This window comes from Rattus norvegicus, chromosome 13, assembly GCF_036323735.1.
Source record: "Rattus norvegicus strain BN/NHsdMcwi chromosome 13, GRCr8, whole genome shotgun sequence".
Lineage (NCBI taxonomy): Eukaryota > Metazoa > Chordata > Mammalia > Rodentia > Muridae > Rattus > Rattus norvegicus.
The window spans coordinates 92,099,549-92,111,958 of NC_086031.1; the positions used below are offsets into that span (position 1 = coordinate 92,099,549).

A 12,410-nucleotide genomic window follows, 5' to 3' on the forward strand; every position below is an offset into this window, starting at 1 on the left:
CAAGGAAGGGAAGACCCCATAGATGCTTCAGGTCCTGGCAGCTGGCTCTGGCCAGGCTCTGTTCCTGGAACTGACCCCAGTCACTGTTACTCAAGCACTGTGCTTTCAGAGAACTCCACAGGAAAAAGAAGGAGCCCAAAAGTTGTTAGTTTTGAGGCCAGACAACACTTTAATGTTTTAGGAAGGTCCTGAACCCATCTAGCCAAGGAGACACTGTTCGTCAGCCTGGCTCTTCTGTTTCCTTGTCAGAAGCAACAGTGATTTTGCTCAGTCTAAATGAGGAATCTCAAGGTCACCGTCAACATCCTGAAAGTCTTCGATGATAAGGATGAGAAACTAGCCATATTTAGTCATAACTTGTAGTGACAAATCCATACACTTTCAACTGGCATCACGTTTCCAAGGACGGATAGAATCTAAGGGACAGAATATAGAGGAAGAACATATAAAATTTTTGCATAAAAGGGGAAATGTACAACAGTTTACCCAATATGATATAAGTCAGAAGTAACTTTAAAGGAAAGTGAGTTCAATACTGTGATCACATATATACATACACATATACACAAATACACAAAAACACACACATATCCATGCACATATATACACCAATGCATATATGTTTATATATGTACATATGTGCATATATATATATTCTTATAAATTGATGGATACATTCAGGCAAATGATCGGTCAATTCAGTCCAATATTTGACTTTAAAAAAAGTTGCTGTCCACATGGACGTAGCATCACGGTGGAGGCATTTGCTCACTTAAAAGGGATGGACCACTTCAATTTACATTAAGTAGATTACACTGATTTAGCCTAATTGAAGAGGTTTGGCAATGTTTAATAACAGTTTTCTAAAAATGGAGAAAGAAAACCAACAACTCTTCAGCTAACATAGAAAACGTTAGCACGCCAGCTCTTGGGGAGCAATAGAGAAGCAACAGCGTTTGACATTCGTGGTGATTTTTAACAGGGGAAAGGAGCTGGGGATGTGAGATCTGAGTCTCGTCAGGTTACCATAGCCGTAGACACCAAAGAGTCCAACAGATGCCACGAGTGTGCCTTGTATTTCCCCACAGTAGTCACCAGTTAGTGACTGCATCCTACAGTCTTTTGTGGGTTTTTTTTTCCTCTGACACTTGTGCAATAGTGAACAAGAATGACTCCCTATGCTAGCGAGCAGACGGTTCCTCCTTTTCAGTCTGCTGAAACTCAGGTTCCTTGGAGTTAGTGGGAATTTTCGGCTCTGGGAGGGTGAGAGCCTAGAACATATGAGCCCAAGGGGAAAGATGGTCTTCTGTGTCCCGTGTTCACATTCAAAGAGTGAGAGCATCTGGGGAGCACTTGAACTTGGGGTGAGGGAGAAGCTGAAGTTAGTTCTCCTAGGAGAGAGCAGGTTTATGCTCCCACCCTGAGCACACACAGAAAGGCATTCCAGATACCTTGGCCCAGCCACCTTAATTTGTTCTTGTTTTCTGAGCAATCTGCCAAGCTGTGTTTTCAACCCTCCCCCACCCCCGATTGCTTGATTCATTTTCTTGTCATATAAAGTTTTGATATAAATATTTTCTTTCTTTCTTTCTTTCTTTCTTTCTTTTTTTTTTTTGAGGCAAAGTTTCTCTGTGTAGCCCTGGTTGTCCTGGAACACACCTTGTAGACCAGGCTGGCCTCAAACACAGAGATCCACCTGCCTCAGCCTCCCAAATGCTGGGATTAAAGGCATGCACAACTAGCACCCAGTTTGAATGAACCTTTAAAAAGAAATTAAGCTCTCTGCTCTCTCTACGTAGCCCTGGCTAGGTCTGGAGCTCTTTGTGTAGACCAGGCTGGCCTCTAACTCACAGAGACCCACAGCCTCTGCCTCCTGAGCACTGAGATTCAAGGTGCCATCACACCCCACTGACTATAGCCTTTTGATTGCTTGTTTCTTCTCCCTCTCATCTCCCTCTCTTCCTCCCTCCCCTCCCACGTTCTCAATTTGTAGCCCTAAACTCCCATTTCTCCTCTCAGATTCCTGGGATGGTAGGAATACACTTCCACACTTGAGCTTAACTTCACCTTGTTCTTGCTGGAAGGCAAATGGAACCATAAACGCTCTTCTCCTCTATTCAGTTTCATGGTGCAAGGTCTCATGGTCCTCCCAAATTCTAGGTTTTGTCCCATTAGGTACAAGAGATTATTCTAAAATCATGTGCATCGTGTGTGTGTGTGTGTGTGTGTGTGTGTGTGTGTGTGTGTGTGCTTGTGTGTGTGCTTGTGTGTGTGCGTGTGTGTGTGTGCTTGTGTGTGTGCTTGTGTATGTGCTTGTGTGTGTGTGTGTGCTTGTGTGTGTGCTTGTGTGTGTGTGCTTGTGTGTGCTTGTGTGTGTGTGCTTGAGTGTGTGCTTGTGTGTGTGTTTGTGTGTGTGTGCTTGTGTGTGTGTGCTTGTGTGTGTGCTTGTGTGTGTGTGCTTGTGTGTGTGTGCTTGTGTGTGTGTGTGCTTATGTGTGTGTGCTTGTGTTTGTGTGTGTGCTTGTGTGTGTGTGTGCTTGTGTGTGTGTGTGCTTGTTTGTGAAGATTAGCCAGCATAAGCATTATTAACAGACATCATCTCTTGGACTTGGATCATTGTAACTTTGCTACTTCTCTGTGTCTTTCCTTCCCCTACATTGTAGCCAAAGTGACCTTTCAAACTTAGGAACTAACCATGTCATTCCACGACTGAAAAATACCAATGGCTTCCCATTGCTACTAGAATATGTTCCATGACTCACTCCATGTTCTCAGTGAATAAGCCCCTGTCTGACACCCAGCAGGATCATTACTCCATGCCCTTCTGGCCCTCAGCTGTGCCAGGGTCATTCTTCATTGATACCTTTGCCTCCTTTTTATCTCTTGCAGCTCTGCTGCCCTTGAAGAACACTGGCTGACTCCTTTCTGCTGATGTGGTCTTAGACCTAATCCTACTTTCTTAAATAATCTCTCCTGGTCAGGCCACTCTCAAGCACAAGGGACAGAACTTCCTAATAATAATAATGATGATGATGATGATGATGATGATGATGATGATGATGATGATGGTACTTTTCAAGGGTGTGAGATGGCCTCAGGGAATAAGAATGCTTTCTACACAAGCATAAGGACCCAAGTTTGAACCCCCAGCATTCCCATAAAGGAGCCATGGATACTCACATATGACTATTGATTACCCTAGTGCTAGAGGATGGAGATAAGTGGATGCTGGGAGCTTGCTGGCCAATCATCCTATCTAAACTCACACCACACTTCTGGTGCAATGAGAAACCCTGTCTCAGGGGAGTAAGACAGAGAATGGTAGAGGAAGACACCTGATACCCTTCTCTGGTCTCTGCATGCATACACATGATCATGCATATACATGCATGGACACACACACACAGAGTCACACAAAACCAAAAAGAAGTTCACGGATTAAAGATGTTTACCATGACGTTTGGATATACACTTAAGAGACTGTATCAGCAAGCTGATTGACAAACACATCACCTTCCATAACTACTGTGTGCGTGTGTGTTTGCATATGTGGGTGCAGATGTCAGTGGAGTCCAGAGGGAGGGTCAGATCCCGGAGAACTAGAGTTACAAGCCTGCACTATAGCTTCTGGGATCGGAACTGAGTCCTCTCTCTGCAAGACTAGCCAGCACTCTCAACCAAGCCATTTCTTCAGCCTCTGCAGCTTTCTGTGAGATAGTAATTTTATTTCCTTTGGATAGATGCCCAGAAGTGGGCCCAAATCCGTCTTGAATGGCTCTCCACCTCCACTACAATGTTCTGCATGTTACGGTTTTATTTCCCTAATAGCACTCTTGCCGTCTACAGTGATCTTGGGAGTCGATTTCATAGCATCCTTCCTCTAACAGAAAACAAACACCGTGAGAGCAGGACTTGGTGTTTGACAAAACAGTAGGTACTCAGTCAAAAGCTGCCAATGAAAGAGTGGATGAGAGGAATGCACCCAGGAGACACCACACAATGGTTACATCTTGAGAACAAGAATAAAATATATGTCCATTAAAATAGTGGTATCGTGTATGTGCAAGACAGAGATTTGTTGGATTTTTTCCTTTTATTTTTATTTTATGGGTATGGTGATTTGTTTGCATTAATATCTATGTACCATGTGCTCACAAAAGAATGCATCAGCTCCCCTAGGACTGGAGTTACAGGTGGTTGTGAGCCACCTTGTATGTGCTGGGGACTGACCCCAGGTCCTCTGCAAGAACAGCTAGTGTTCTTAATTCTTCCTCAAGCCCCCAGACTTGGGGGTTTCTGTTGTTGTTGTTGTTTGTTGGGTTTTTTGTTTTGTTTTGTTTTGTTTTTAGCAGATCTGGGTGATAAATAACAGGGATAGTAATAGGAGTGTTTCTTTTGTTGGTGAGTTGTTACGATTTGTTTCTTTTATCGGTGGGTTGCAACAATTTGGGTGTCTTTGGTTTTTGCTTTTTATGAGATGAAATCTAGTATGCTATGTTGCCCAGGATGGCCTTGAACTCCCTACCTTTCTTCTGCTTCCCAATTCCTGGTATCATAGGAGTGCACCACTGAGCTGGAGACAGCATTTCAAAATTCTAAGAAAACCAGGAGCTCTTGCACTAGAGGCCACAGTCATGGCAAAAGCTCTGTCTTCGATGTATGTGCTGAGCTGGGACTAAATTAAGACTTAGTGTGCACCCTTTGTTCTTGTCATGGCGTGGTTCTACACTCAGGTGAACAGTAACACCGAAGGGGAGAGCAGGGCACAGAGGACCTCTGCCACAGTCCTTGTGTCCTCGGGGTCTAGTTCCATTAAAGAGACAAAGGAACAGGAGGCTTTCTCCATCCGAGGATGGCTGAGCTCCCCCTGTTTCTGTTTTTCCAGTAAGCACACAGCCCCATCCTGAGGGAGGGAGGGACAGGAATACAAATCCACCCTCCCTCGGAGCCCTGTGGAAGAGAAAGAAGCTCAAGGGACGAAGCTCGCCCACGCGTGGACTTGTCTTCCAGCGTGTGGTGTCTCCTGCCTAAATGTACAATGACCTCTGCCTCTTCAAAGGCAAAACTTGATCCATTAATGTTCTCCTGTGTTGGTTTCATAAAACATTTGGATGGGCCCTTCTTCACAAATGAATAAAAATGAGTAAAGTCCTCAGAATAAAAGGAAAGCCAGGACTGGCTTCCAGAAGCACGAGGCAACCCAGAGCGCCCATCTGCAGCCAAACCCTGCAACAGACCCAGACACAGCTTAGAGGTTGGCAACAAGTCTGCCTGCGGGTTCTGCCAAGGAGCCAGATGCTGTTGCTTCCAAAGCTTGGCATCGGGGCCCCTGATTGCCATCCAACAAAGAGGAAAAATAGGAGTGATATAATGTGGTGGGCTAAAACACATCCCACCTCAACCTATTTTATTACTCACTGAAAAAAAATATGGAAGATATTTATGGGAAAGTACCAATGTTTTTGGAAATATTGAACATACATTAGCTACAACACCATTTTTGCCAAATGGGAAATATATTTAAATTATGCAGGCTGCGTCTGTCTAAAAATAAATTGTCATCTTTTCTGATCAATGTATATGTCCAGGATATGGAAATGACTCTGCTAATTGAGGATGCTGTCAACCAGTGCACTTGTAAGTTACCAAGAAGTTGTGAAGATGTCTGTCTGCGGATGAGCATAAAATAGCAATTAATGTTGTTGTAATATAAAGCGAGTTTGAGAAGGACCCATCCAACGAAGGTGGAGTGTTGAGCTCCATGGTTATATAAAGAATTAGGGAGCTATGTTGGGTTGGATGAGATAAGATGTTTACGAAAAAGTAGAATGTGAAATGTGGTGGAGGCCGGAGTTTGCCAAGGCTCCGGGGTAGTATTAATAACCCACTCTATATGGCAAAATGCTGCTATGCACCGAAAGTTCACTGCCGCTCACCGTCTGGGGTTGGGATGAGCAAATGGATGTCACTTTGGACATCCCTGGGGATGTTTCTATTGTCTCCAGAGTGGCTCAGAAGTCTCCATCTAAAAATGAGAACTATAGAGTAAGACGCAGGGTAGTGTCTTCCTGGCCCAGTGAGATGCTGGGAGTCACTTAGACCTCTGCTTCCTCGTTTCCCCTGGATTTGTGTTCACCTCAGCTCCTGCCTTCGAAGTCACCGCTGGGCACAGCAGCATCACAGGAACTGCTTCCAGAGGCGTGAGCTCACACACGTACTGCCTCAGCCCACCAGCACGGGCAAATCTGTCATCTTAGCTCACTGACAGGCATTGGAAACCCGGGGACAATCTGCGAGCGAAACAAGGAGACAGAGAGGACATCGGGTTAAGCCAGGGTTGGGTGGAACAGTAATGCTTTGCTCGAGGTAGGACCACAGAGGAGAAAATGTCCCCTCGTTGCTCCATCAGGCTAAGACACTGAATTTCTGTCTAAACAAAACGTGAATCTAGAAAAGACATTTTGTTTTATTTTTTTTTTAATTTAAACATACATCCATAACATACAGTTGCACCCTTTCGGAAGGTACCATCTAACTGTGAATCGTTGCAAGTCAAATGTTATTTTTACTGGGTGTGCTGTCACCCGCCTGAAATCCCAGCATTTTCAGGACTTGAGGTGGGGGTGAGGACAGCCTGGGCTACATAGCAAGTTCTAGGCCAACCTCGGTTACATAATGAGTCTCTGTTTCGAAAGGGAAAAAAATAAATCATAAATTAATTTTAAATCCAACATCCTCGGATTCTTTATATAAAAGAAATAATAATAATTTGCACTAAATACAAAGGTTATTCCCAAGATAAATGATACAATGTCATTTTTTTTTAATTAGTTACTGTACTTTCTGTAGGAATCGCCCTTTACAGAAAGAAACAGCTTCCAAAGAAATGGGGTGTTTTCCCATAGAACCCCCTCATGTCCTCTTATTCCCATCCATTTCAGGGAGCATGGTTACACTGAGGGGCAGACATAGTATGATTGCACACCCTGCTTTTGGGACAAAAACATCTCTCCACAGAGGCTAGCACTCACCACAGAAGCCTGCAGGCCCTCCGTGTGTGACAGAGAGCTAATGTGCATGCTTCTGGGGTCAGGTCCCTAGACAGGACACTCCCGAGGCCGCCTTTCCTTTAGTGTTCCTGAAGATAGCTGGATGCAGGCTGGTTTCACTGGTCACTCGGCATCTTATTTATGCTGAAAGGAAGTGAGACAAGAAAGAAAATCGAGGACAATTTTTCACCTACAATTAGACCTCGTTTGGCTAATAGGTTGGCACGCTGGTTAAGAGGGCTTGCTAGGAAATCGTGAGGACTAGCGTTCCCACCCCAGCACCCACGTAACAAACTAGACATTCCACAGCTCCAGTTCTGAAGCATCTAATGCCCTCTTGCGGCACCCGCAGGTCCCCACACACATGCGCACATACGCTCACACAGACACACGTATTAGAACAGCTATTTCACCTCCACAACGTTGTCAGAAGAGGACGTTGGATTCGCCGGGGCTGGAGTTACATGCAGTCGTGAGCCACCCACCATGGGTGCTAATAAAACCCAGGTCCTCTGAAAGAGCAGGCAGCACTTTTAACTGCTAAATCATCTCTTCAGACCCGTAAAAGAAATATGGAAAAAATTAAATTAAAAAAATCAATCATTTCACTATTCATATGCCTTCTCATTGGCCCTTCTCAGGGCTGGAAAGGAACTGCTGCTCCCAGCCAGCGGCGGAACCAAAATGCTCGCAAAGTGTGTTTTTTTTGCAGCCTATTTCTGAATTGAAGCAGGCGGTGAAGTCTAACTCAGGTTTAAAATGTTAGGATGCAAACTCGGGGATCCGGCATGCCAGCACATCAAGTTAGGGCCATGATTTGTGTCACCATAGAGAATGATAAATCACATCTGAAGACAGAACAACTGGAATGGCCGCCACCATATCATAGATCATGATGTGCCCCATCCTTTCTAAACATTATTTACAGATAGCAGAGGTCAGGGGCCGCAAGGCACAGATAGGTATTAATCTTTGTTCTCCCGGGGCTCGGCGGACTCCTGTGCCTTCGAGTCCTCCCGTAATTTCCGCAACGTGATAAGCTCTAGTTATGTGCAGTTGGTCCAAAAGGGATCAAATATAAATATTACCAAAAGGAGAGCATGTTTCAAAACCCCATCAATCAAAGTCTTTGAGAACTCTTGCTACTGTGGCATTCTGGAAAGGATTGCTGTGGGAGAATTTGTTCCAGAAAAGTTTCAGAAGTAAATGAAGGAGGCCACGGAGTGATTGGCAGAGGCGGAGGCAGGAGTGCCCACAGGAAGATAGAACCATAAGGCTTTCCTCACCTGGGTCTCCACAGTGGGGCTACTGCTTCATTTTTGCCTGCCTGGCTGCCCAGAATGGGTGGGTGCTTGTCAGAACCTTGCTGACAACTTCTCAATTCCGGACCTAACCCCTCATCTCATATCCAATCTAATGAGTATTTTTTTTCTTTTGCCGCAAAAATACATTTTAAAATGATAATTTTTTTTTTTGCTTTGGAAATGTTTTGGCTACAAGTAATTTAAATGATGACTGGCGGCAGCTTCCTGGCAGTTCTTGAGCCTGCTTAGGAATTCTTGTGGAAAAAAAAAGAAAGAAAACTATAGATTTTGTTGGTTTCAAATGTGTCATTTAATTAACAGCCGGTTGTCCGTATCTGGAAGTTTTGCATGCTGTGTTGGGAGGGAAATACTGAAGGGGGGGTGTCTATAATGAACACATATAGGCTTTAATTTATTTATTTTATATTATCCCTTAAGCAATGCAGAAAAACATTAGCAATTTTGCTCTACACTGCGTGTATAAAGTCATCTAGAGATGATTTAGATTATTTGAGGGTTTTGTATGTTTATACATAAATGTGGTACCATTTTGTACAGCACAGGAATGTCTGATTTAGATGTGGGAGTATTGTCCTGGAGCAGGTCCCCCATGGACACTAAAGGACAATTGTACTAAGCTTAGCAATTAAATCAGTCATTAGGATGCCATTTCCACAAATTGAAATTTTATTAATTCAATTTAATAGTTTTCTTTGGAGGCCAATAAAGTGTTCAATTCTCATCCATTTTTATAGATTCCCAAACACCTGTGTCTGAGGCTGGTGTCTGAACCATAAACCCTCAAGAGTTAAAAGTATCACACAGAGGCGGTGGGGATCCTACTCATTCAGTTCTGCTTCTCCAGGAACTACATCCCACCAGCTCTCTGGTTCCTCTATAATCTCCTCACAGTTAGGCACCCAGAACTCATGTGGGTCCCCAGAAAGCCGCCTGTGTCAGAGGAGCCATCCAGTCAGCCCACAGTCCACAATGGAAACCTAGCATAGGGTGGCCTCTAGGACTCAAAGATAAGGCGTTTCCAGGTCCGTGCGTGTGCCCCTGATGGTTGAGCCCTCTTTCAGTAGATTTGAATCCTTGAGAGGTTGGTGTCTGCTGACAAAGGCTCTGTCCTCCATCAGGAAAGTTTTGGAATCGACATCCTGTCCATTACTCAAGCGTATTAGCTGCTGTTGACCAAAACACAGGGCAGAAACGACAGAAGGGAGGAGACTATCTTGGCTCACGATTTCTGAGGTTTCAGCCCCTTGTGCTGGGGAAAGCAGGGCAGGGTTCAGGGCAGTGCCTCTGTGCAGCTCCCGCATCCCAGCAGATCGGGAAGAGATGAGCAACTGGAACCAGACGTAGATACAGCCTTCCAAGGCTTATTCTCAGTGGCCTGCTTCCAACAGCCAGCCCCCCATACCCCCGAAAGGTTCTATGGCCTACTAAAATAGCACAACCAGCAACTAGAGGACAAGGAACTGACACCTGTGCCTACAGGGACATTTCAGATTCAAAACAGCACGCCATTAGCTTCCTTAGGATTTAGGCCTGAGGCATACACTTCCTGACATATTGAACTGCAACACAAACTGAGAGAAGGTGCCAGCCTCCTTCTAGGCTCAGTCGGAGAATGTAGTGAGAGCATCTCCTTCGCTTGCCTCCCTGGCTTAGTTTGCTCTCAGATCAGTACAGAATATAGAACCCATGACAGATATGCTAACTACACCCTCAAGTAAAATCCACAGAGGTAAGAACCCTTTCCTGACCCTTTTCTTGTCTTTGGATGTCCTGGCAGGTCTTTTCTTGCTTTCTGTGCTGATGAGGTGTTATATTGTGTCAACGCTATGATTCCCGCCGTAGGCAAATCATTCGGGCTATGATTTGACCCTGAGGTTTTGCCTCCATCTTCTAGAGTTTCACACATCCCCCCCCCTCTCTCTCTCGATCTCGCTCTTCCTCCCTCTCTCCCTCTCTCCCTCTCTCCCTCTCCTCTCCACTCCTCTCCTCTCCTCTCCTCCTGCCCCCTCCAATGGATACCATATATTCTTAACTGAGCAGAAACATCACTCACCCAAATTCCCACCAGGATCAAATCCCCAACCCAAAGCAGTAGGTGCACCATGACCAAATCACATTCATTTTAAAGGGAGTCTGAGAAAGACACATCAGCCTCTGGTTTCTACATCTATGCATGTACACACACACACACACACACACACACACACACACACACACACACACACACACAGAGTAAGTAAAGGCAATCTTCCTTGCTGGATGTTGTGACCCATGCCTGTAAGCCCAGCACTTGGGAGACTGAGACAAGTTCCAGGACTCTGTAGAAAAAGTTCCTGTCTCAAACAAACCAACCTTCCAAATAATAACAGCGATAATAACAATCAGATAAAGGCGTCTATCCCATCATGATCCCTCTATGGCTGTTAGAATACTTAAGGCAACCATTTTGTATTTTGGTTTCTCTTGGACTCTTCCTGACCATCTGGTCATTTCTGGTGTATCCCTTGGTTGAACTGTCACATTCTGACACACATTGACCATCTGGACACCCTACCCCTAGTCGTGCAGTTCACCCTCCCTCTCCTCAATCTTTTCCTTCAGGTGATTTCTTTTTATCCAAGTTCCCAGCACTGCCAGCTACAATGCTCTCTGGTCTGTGAAGGATGCAGTACCAAGTCAGGATGCCCTGATGCCCAGGTCTTAGAAGCTCCATTTCCAAATCACCTTCAGCCATCGAGCCATGTACCCTAGTTACATCCCAGTATGCCTGCCCCTAACTGACTCAGTTGTTTTCTTCTTTAAAGATCTCACAATTTGGGGACTGAAGAGATGGCTCGGTGGTGACAGCACTTCCTGCATAAGCATGAGGACCTGAGTCCCAGCCCCTAGCTCCCGTGTTAAAAGCCAGATGTGTCTGCATTCATCGTTAACCCCAGAACTGGGGGACAGGCAAAAGGAGAGGCAGGGATCATCCATGTTTGTTGCCCAACCAGTCTATCCCAGCACTTATAAGCTCCAGATTCAGTAAGAGACCCTGACTGGAGTGAATAAGACCTAAAACAACTGAGTTAGAGACCCAACCTCCTCCTCTGACCCCTACATGTATGTGCATGGGTTTGTGCACCACACACAGGCACACACACACACACACACACACACACACACACACACACACCACATACACACAGAGAGACATGCACAGACACAGAGACACACAAGCACACAGACAGACAGACTGACAGACTGACAGACAGATACACGTACACATGCACACCTGCACACATATGACTTTAAAAGCTTTAAAAAGAGCTTACCACCTTTTACTTATTTATTGACAGTGGGCAGTCATTTGTCTCACACTTCCATATCACTGTTCATCACCAAAGAGAGTGAGGACAGTTGATACACAGGCCATGCGGGGTGCTGCTTCCTGGCTTGCTCCCCATAGCTTGCTCAGCCTGCTCTCTCTTGTTCTATTTTTTTTAATTTTTCTTCTCTTATACAACACACCCTGACCACAGCTTCTCCTCCTTCCACCCTTCCCGGTTCCACCACATCTCCCCTAGATCTATTCTCCTCTCCCTACCCCGCATCTTTCGCCCCAAATGGCAGGCCTCCCAGAGACATCAACAGAACATAGTATCTCAGGATACAGTGAGAGCAGACACAAAGCTTTACATCAAGGGTAAGCAAGGAGCCCACTAGGGAGAAAGGGGTCCCAAGAACAAGCAAGAGAGTCAGAGACACCCTCCAACTCCCACTGCCAGGAGCTCCACAAAACCCCAAAGCCACACAATCATAGCATGTAGGAGCTAATGCAGACCTGCAGGCTCTGATCATGTCAGCCTCTGTGATCTGCCTACTTCCTTACTTTTAATCTTTTTTTCTGGTGCTAGAGATGAACCCAGAGCCTTTCTTCATACACCAAGCAAAGTGCTCTACCTCTGAGATACGTCTCAGCCACGTCATCAACCGACAGTGTAATTTACTTGTTATAATGTCAAGCTACACATTCCGAGAAGATTGCCTTCCCAGA

The 12,410-nt window shown here is 45.2% G+C and overlaps 1 long non-coding RNA gene across 4 annotated transcripts; it reads right to left on the minus strand.

Annotated features, from left to right (window-relative positions):
• Positions 1 to 145: 145 nt before the first annotated feature.
• LOC103692343 (uncharacterized) lies at positions 146 to 7,305 on the minus strand. Of its 4 annotated transcripts, XR_005492665.2 has the most exons (4): positions 7,032 to 7,305; positions 6,137 to 6,290; positions 5,937 to 6,025; positions 146 to 416 (listed from the first exon to the last, which is right to left on the minus strand). It is a non-coding gene; the product is annotated as an uncharacterized LOC103692343 (long non-coding RNA). The 4 variants fall into 4 exon arrangements; XR_005492666.2 differs by lacking the exon at positions 5,937 to 6,025 and having other exon boundaries at positions 7,032 to 7,298; XR_595582.3 differs by having other exon boundaries at positions 5,937 to 6,290; positions 7,032 to 7,298.
• Positions 7,306 to 12,410: the final 5,105 nt, after the last annotated feature.